The sequence below is a fragment of the Dermacentor silvarum genome, chromosome 8, assembly GCF_013339745.2.
Source record: "Dermacentor silvarum isolate Dsil-2018 chromosome 8, BIME_Dsil_1.4, whole genome shotgun sequence".
NCBI lineage: Eukaryota > Metazoa > Arthropoda > Arachnida > Ixodida > Ixodidae > Dermacentor > Dermacentor silvarum.
This window is the reverse complement of record NC_051161.1, coordinates 73,224,532-73,232,894: the sequence shown is the minus strand read 5'-3', so window position 1 is coordinate 73,232,894 and position 8,363 is coordinate 73,224,532.

Below are 8,363 nucleotides of genomic sequence, written 5' to 3'. Positions count from 1 at the left end.
AAAGGGCTTGTTGCAGATCCCACTATCGAAATGTATGGACAACGAATACCTGTCAACAAAGAGCACAAGTTCCTAGGCATCATACTTGATTCTAAACTTACTTTCATTCCACATATAAAATATCTCAAGGTGAAATGTCTAAAAACAATGAACTTACTAAAATTTTATCTCACACATCCTGGGGTAGTGACAGGAAGTGTTTAATGAATCTTTACAAGAGTCTCATTTCATCACGACTGGACTACGGTAGCGTGGTATATCACTCTGCCGCCCCTAGTGCGCTGAAGATGCTGGATCCCGTCCACCATCAAGGTATCCGCCTGGCCACTGGCGCTTTCAGAACAAGTCCCATTGAAAGTTTATACGTCGAATCAAATGAGTGGTCACTCCATCTGCAGAGAACATACACCAGCCTCACATATTTCCTTAAAGTCCGCTCTAATCATCAGCATCCATGTTTTAATACCGTTAACGATATGACGTGTGCTACACTTTTTGGTAATCGTCCCTCTATAAGACAGCCTTTCTCACTGCGTGTCAGGGAGCTTAGCGAAGAAATGGATATCCGAATCCACGAACATCGCTTAATGCCTTCAGCCAAGCTGTTACCACCTTGGGAGTGGCAGGTGGTAGCATGTGATATGTCCTTTGTAGAGGTTACAAAGCACGCTTCAGAGGTTGAAATCCGAATGCATTTCCTAGAATTACAGTCCAAGTACCCGTGCGCAGAATTTTACACAGACGCTTCTAAATCACATGCCGGAGTATCCTATGCAGCCGTCGGCCCGTCCTTCTCGGAATCCGGCGTGCTTCACCAAGAAACAAGTATCTTTACGGCTGAGGCCTACGCAATATTGTCAGCTGTAAAGCATATAAAGAAATCAAAACTTCAAAAAACTATTATATTTACAGACTCTCAAAGCGTCGTAAAAGCCTTGAAGTCACCCTGTAAACAGAAAAACCCTATTCTCATTGAGCTCTATTCTGTTCTTTGTAGAGCATACGCAGCTAACCAACATGTCATTATATGCTGGGTGCCTGGGCATCGAGGCATCGAGGGCAATGTTCTTGCCGACCAAATGGCCACATCAGTCACAACACCCGCTATTAACCCTACAGCTGCTGTTCCTGCAACAGATTTGAAACCTTTCTTGCGAAAGAAACTGCGAAGCCACTGGCAACGCTTGTGGGACGCAGAAACAAGTAATAAGCTTCATTTGATTAAGCCACAGTTAGGTTACTGGCCCTCCGTAACAAAAACACGACGAACTGATGTCCTATTCTGTCGTCTCAGAATAGGACACACCTACGGCACCCACAATTTTCTATTGAATGGTCATGATCCTCCAACCTGTGGTAGATGTGGCGACAGGCTCACCGTCCTCCACGTCCTTCTGGAGTGTCGGGAAGCCGAAAGAGATAGAAAGAAACACTTTCCTCTAGCAAAGCGCTATTGTGTCCCTCTGCACCCCGCCATGTTTCTTGGTAAAGAACCACTCTTTAACACCAAAGCAGTCCTCGCATACTTGAAAGATGTTGTGCTACATGTTATTAGCCCAGTAAGTTCGTAGCGCATCCTCTCTCAAGAGGATGTTGCTGTGATAGTGTTTTTACAGCACATGCCTACAAGCTCTTGTGTCTCAAGGGCTCTGTTTAGGCACTTGTGCTCCTGGCCAATTCTTGTACCTTTAATTTTTTGTAACTCGTATCATTCTTTCGCAATGCATTGTTCATGTCCATAGTACACATAATCACTCATTGCCATAATCTTATTACTTATAAGTTTTACGCACTTTACAGCGACTGATTTTAGGCCCCTTTACAGCCATGCCACATCTAATGTTCATGTAATTGACTATTCATATACCACTAACAAGTCATTACCATCGTCTTGGCGCTCTTTGGCCACATCTGGCCCTTGCGCCAATAAACCACAATAATCATCATCACGTCGTGCGCGCTTCCGCAGTCGCCGGTGCGCGCGCGTCCCGCAGTGCTTGCTGGGATTGCACCCCGGCGCACCGCCGATTTTCTCGGTGCGAGACGGGGCAACGAAAAACCGCCCCAACAGGGTGCGCTTCCGGTGATCGAGGATGGTCGGTGCGCACCGGTGCGGTTGATCGAGGATGAAAGTGCGCACCAAGGCGCCCCGGTGCGCACCGGTGCGGGTGATCGAGGACGCTATGAGTGTTCTACGGGTCACCTATTTGACCTGCCGAGGATGCGAGCCAGGCCAAGTCCCAATTTGACTTGCCGAGTATGCCAGCGCCATCTGGATAAGATTTTCGCAAGTAGGCTCCCCGAGTGAGCCGGTGTTATGATAGAAATGCTGGCAAATGAGGTTTGTGTTTAAGTTTCCTCGTAACAGAATTATCTTCATATAACAGTTCGACGCGACCATGTCTGTAGATTCTGCTTAAATTGTACTTTACCATTTTTCTGACGGATTTCACTGTGAGAAATTCAATTTTTGTTCACTAACACCTTGCACCACGACGAATGGCCTGCGCGGTCAGAGTGGTTCGGAATGATTTTCTCCTGCACAAACACCTTGGGCCACGCGGAGGGCCTGCGCGGTCGGGATGGTTGTGGATGATTTTCTCCGCCACGGACGCCGACAGGCACGCCGACGCCGGATATTCTGCGACACGGGGCCCTTAACGCTGTCGCGTTAAAACGGGGATAGCCGATATTCTAGTTGGCATTAAGCGGAAGAAATGGAGCTGGGCAGGCCATGTAATGCGTAGGATGGATAACCGATGTACCATTAGAGTTACAGAATGGATACCAAGAGAAGGGACGCGCAGTCGAGGACGGCTGAAAACTAGGTGGGGTGATAGAAGAAATTTGTAGGCGCAAGTTGGAATCAGCTAGCGCAAGACAGGGGTAATTGGAGATCACAGGGAGAGGCCTTCGTCTTGCAGTGGACATAAATATAGGCTGATGATGATGAAGCACTACCAAGTCATCCCGAGCATTTCCCGGAATTTATTGATTACTTGTCAATTATCGATTAGCTATTCATTGGCTATCGCGAGGTATTGGCCTCGTATTTGGGCTAGGCTAAGCACTACCAAGTTATCCCCAGCATCTTCCGAAATTAATATATATAGATTATTGGTCGATTATCGATTAGCTATTGATTGACTATCGCAAGGTATTGGCCACGTATTTGGGCTGGGCTAAGCACTACCAAGTCATCCCCAGCATTTTCCGGAATTGATCGATTATCGATTAGCTATAGATTGACTATCTATTGGCGGTCGATGACTGACTAAGCTTAAGTAGTCCCAACCACGCTGATCTAGACTTACTCAGGCTCAGTTTCGCTAGTTCTCGGGGGGTATGCTCCATTGCGCTTGGACCCTTTCTGCACTGCCGCCAGGATCGGCCCTCTGAGTTTTGTTACACGCCGAACGACGCAGCGCCAAGCTTAAACAGCTGCGCTGTTAACAATGTTTTGCTTGTCAGTCTCTGCTCATCCATGTATGCTGCTGCTTGTGTGATGCGTCTACAGGTAAGTCATTCTAAAGTGCGTACGTATTTCACAAAAGATGTGTGATCAGGGGAAACCTTTAAAATAAGATGCGCGGTGTGCGTCCCCCCTCCTTCCTATGGTATCGTGTCCTAGGGATTTTTAAAAGCTTTAATGTTCGCAGGTTGACAGGTATGCCTTCACAACCTATGCGGGAACGCCCAGATTCACTGGGTGATCCCGCCATGCATCTCTAACCTGACCCAGCATCCTGGTAGATGCGGCGGACTTGCAGGACGCTGGAAGAGCAGCTCTTGCTGATCACCTGGGACAGCACGGTTGCCAAAGCCACTGAAGTCCTGGACTGAGAACCCCACCTCGATGAGCGAATTACCTTACTCATTCAGTAAAGTTTCACTGCTTCGGTAATGGTTGCAGTATTTTTTCTTGCTCAGAAATTATGTTTATAGCATAATTGAGCAGCGGTATCTAATGTGATAATTACAGGGCTGCGGAACTCAGTAAATGAAATGAAGATCCAGTCTTTGAAAGTAATGACTATCACCTGGAAGGCCCGAAGGCAATAGAAGAAGGTGCAATACAAGTGTAAAAGCAGTTACGAAAGGAAAAAGAAATGCAAATAAAGCGAACAAAATGAAGAAAAAATGCTGATTGAGCACGAACTTAAAACGGGCGAAGAAAAACTAAAAAAAAAAAGAAGAAATGCGCCAGGTAAGAGTAATTTGTAACGAAATCTGAAGGATGAAAACTAGCCGGGAACAAAGTTATTCAAAGCGATGTGTTAGGTATTCACGGAGTTTTTAAAGGTCAGAGCAGGCGACGATGTGGTCGGGAAGCGGCATTCCAAAGAACTTGCATCTGGGAAGAAAGAACTATAGTCTTGGCTGTTGGGCGGCCGGGTATACGTGTACAGTGTAATCTCGTTGATAAGATTCTGCATAATACGTTTTTCAGGGTAGTTCGTTTTTTTGTTCTTTTCCTGGCAAATGTCTTACAAGAGCACTGTTTTTCGGATAATACGATTTTAGTATGATACGTTTTATTTTCTGGTTCCCGTAAAGATCGTATCAAAGAGATTCCACTGCATATGAGAGTGCTGTGACTTGTGTGAGACGAAGTTCGCAGTGGCGGTTTAAGCAACTGGGTGCCTTGAGCATGGATTATAAAAAAGTCGCACTTTCGCCCGAAAGGCGCAGCATCGATTGCGATAGAAAATTAGTGGACAACTATGTCTTACTATGTCATCTAAATTGCTGATGGTAATATCATCAGCAATTTAGATGACATAGTAAGAGCAGCGGAAGAATTCTATACTGACCTGTACAGTTCTCAAAACAGTCAAGGTACTTTTGTTCTAAATAGTGATGAACCGGATACAGAAGCTCATTCTATAACTACCGATGAAGTTAGAAGGGCCTTGAAAGACATGACCAGGGGAAAAGCGGCTGGAGAAGATGAAATAACAGTAGATTTAATCAAAGATGGAGGAGATATCATGCTTAAAAAGCTTGCGGCCCATTATACACAATGCCTCACAACTTCAAGTGTACCAGAGAGCTGGAAGAACGCCAACATTATACTTATCCATAAGAAGGGAGACGTTAAAGAATTGAAGAATTACAGACCCATTAGCTTGCTTTCGGTATTATATAAAATATTCACCAAGATAATTTCTAATAGAATCAGGACAGCACTTGACTTCAGCCAACCAAGAGAACAGGCTGGCTTCAGGAAGGGATATTCTACGATGGATCATATCCATGTCATCAATCAGGTAATCGAGAAATCTGCGGAGTACAATCAACATCACTATATGGCTTTCATAGATTATGAAAAGGCATTTGATTCAGTAGAGATACCAGCAGTCATAGAGGCATTGCGTAATCAAGGAGTACAGGAGGCATACGTGAATATCTTAGCAAATATCTACAAGGATTCCACAGCTACCTTGGTTCTCTACAAGAAAAGTAGAAAGTTACCTATCAAGAAAGGGGTCAGGCAAGGAGACACAATCTCTCCAATGCTATTCACTGAATGCTTAGAAGAAGTATTCAAGCTCTTAGACTGGGAAGGCTTAGGAGTGAGGATCGACGGCGAATATCTCGGCAACCTTCGGTTTGCAGATGACATTGTCCTATCCAGCAACAATGGGGACGAATTACAACAAATGATTGAGGACCTTAATCGAGAAAGTGTAAGAATTGGGTTGAAGATGAATATGCAGAAGACAAAGATAATGTTCAATAGCCTGGCAAGGGAACAAGAATTCAGGATCGCCAGTCAGCCTCTAGAGTCTGTAAAGGAGTACGTTTATCTAGGTCAATTACTCACAGGGGACCCTGATCATGAGAAAGAAATTTACAGAAGAATAAAATTGGGTTGAAGTGTATACGGCAGGCATTGCCAAATCCTGACTGGGAGCTTACCACTGTCGTTGAAAAGAAAAGTGTTCAATCATTGCATTCTACCGATGCTAACATATGGGGCAGAAACTTGGAGGCTAACAAAGAAGCTCGAGAACAAGTTAAGGACCGCACAAAGAGCGATGGAACGAAAAATCTTAGGAGTAACGTTAAGAGACAGGAAGAGAGCGGTATGGATCAGAGAACAAACGGGGATAGACGATATTCTAGTTGACATTAAGCGGAAGAAATGGAGCTGGGCAGGCCATGTAATGCGTAGGATGGATAACCGGTGGACCATTAGGGTTACAGAATGGATACCAAGAGAAGGGAAGCGCAGTCGAGGACGGCAGAAAGTCAGGTGGGATGATGAAGTTAGGAAATTCGCAGGCGCAAGTTGGAATACGCTAGCGCAACACAGGGGTAATTGGAGATCGCAGGGAGAGGCCTTGGTCCTGCAGTGGACATAAAATATAGGCTGCTGCTGCTGCTGCTGCTGCTGCTGCTGCTGCTGATGATGATGATACAAAGTAAGGATGGTAGTTCTATCGTTCGTATTCACTTAATACAGGCCCACTAACTAATTTAACGAGCATGTTGTCATGCGCGCGCAAGAAAACTGAACGCATCTCCCTCGATGACCGCGGAAACCAGCTGTCGAAACGCTGGAGTGAGCCAGCGTAGCAGCAGCAGCAGCAGCGAGCGGATTGAGCTTTGTGCCGGCGCTCGCATCAACGCGATCTTAGCCGTGAAAATACGGAGAGGGTGGACTCTGCTCCCGGCGTAGATGGCTGTTCCTTTCTTTCATTCACACCACCTCACATTCTGCAATTTTTTTTTCTTTTACTGCGGTTCCTTTCCTTCGATGTGAGTACGGTAGCGCAATAAAAGACTGAGGACATAGAAGGTAAACGGGAAGGGCGCTAACTCGCAGTTGTGCGAGTTACAAATGTAAGTTAGCCCCCGGGATATTATTCATTGAACCATTACCAACTAGCCCGGTTGTCAGCTCCATTGTCCTTCCCTTCGTAAGCATTATCTTACTCTAATGGGCCACCGGTGATCTGCTCTGTGCAATACATAGCTCGACTACCGCTTTTCATTCTTAATCTCACATTGAATATAGGGCACCCCAATTCACTCTTTAATCCACACCTCTGTATTCGATTCTTTTAACGTTACGTTCATAACTCTCGTTCCGTCATTCGTTTCGCGGTCCGTTATATAGGTTTTCAAGCTTCTTTGTTGGTTCTAACACAATGCAATGATTGTACACTTTTCAGAGATAACGATAAGCTTTCATTCAGTGCATGCTATATGCACTTCAACCGATGTTAATTGGTCTGAAGATTTCCTTCTCATGTTCCGGACACACTGTGACTACTTGACCTGTTAAATTCCTGCGCAACTTCAAGAGGATGATTACCTACCACGAGCCTTCGTTTTCTCGCCGGGCTATTGGAACTTACCCGAGTTTCTTCTTTTCTTTCTCGTATTAGTCCTTAAACTTATGCTCAGATATTTCTCTTTAAATTCATCAAACATTCGTTGTAAGTCATCCTCAGTGTTGAAATTTTGCCCGTTGATTCTCACTCTCGATACTTCCCTGTTAACACCTTGAGTACTACTTTTAAGCATGCGTTACTAACAACTTAGTACTTATAAGCATTCCAACATGCCGATCATATTCGGTCGTTGACTACCGTACACCTAAAAAGTGGGGATTGGGGCGAGAAGAAAACTGAGAGAGAAGAGTCCACGTTATTCACGAGCGCTAGACAAGACGCAGTGCTGGTGAGATTTATATTTACGCATTGTTTACACTCGGAGGTGAAGGGGTGTATAGCTGGAAGCATTTTGTCTGACGTCAATATACAGCTGATCTAGAGAGCGAGAAACAAGAAACGTCGGGGAGGTGATATGGAGTTTAGTTGTACGGACGCGCTAATAAGAGCTATAAGCAAAAATTGTGCAATTTCTACAGAGCGATAAGGTATGTTCCCGCAAGCATGCTGGCGAGACGTTACAAGCTCATACAGTTACCCTCATCCGGGGATCAAGGTTGAGCGAGCAATAGGTTCCCACTCATCACCACCTATGCTGCCTCGCGAGCCGCACAGCCGAAATGACTTTTGTTTTTTAACGGCTTCGCCGAGCACACTTTCGTTATTGCCGTGTCTTCCCTGGGCGCACGAGGAAATGCTTCTGACTCGCGCAGACGGTGCACTCGCTTCGGCGAACGCGAATTTCGGGAACACGAACCGTCGCAGGGCGTCGTGTTCCTGTGTTTGGAGCACGCGGCGTCTTGTTTACTGCGCATAATTTGGCAGTTAAAGGTCGCCGCGAATGTAAAAGAGTAACGCGAAATTGGAGGTCGCGTTTGGCGGAACGACCTCCAAGAGCTGTCGGCCGAGACGTCTTCACTGTGGTGTCGCCAGTTCTTAGCTTCTCCCGTGGGAGAGGCA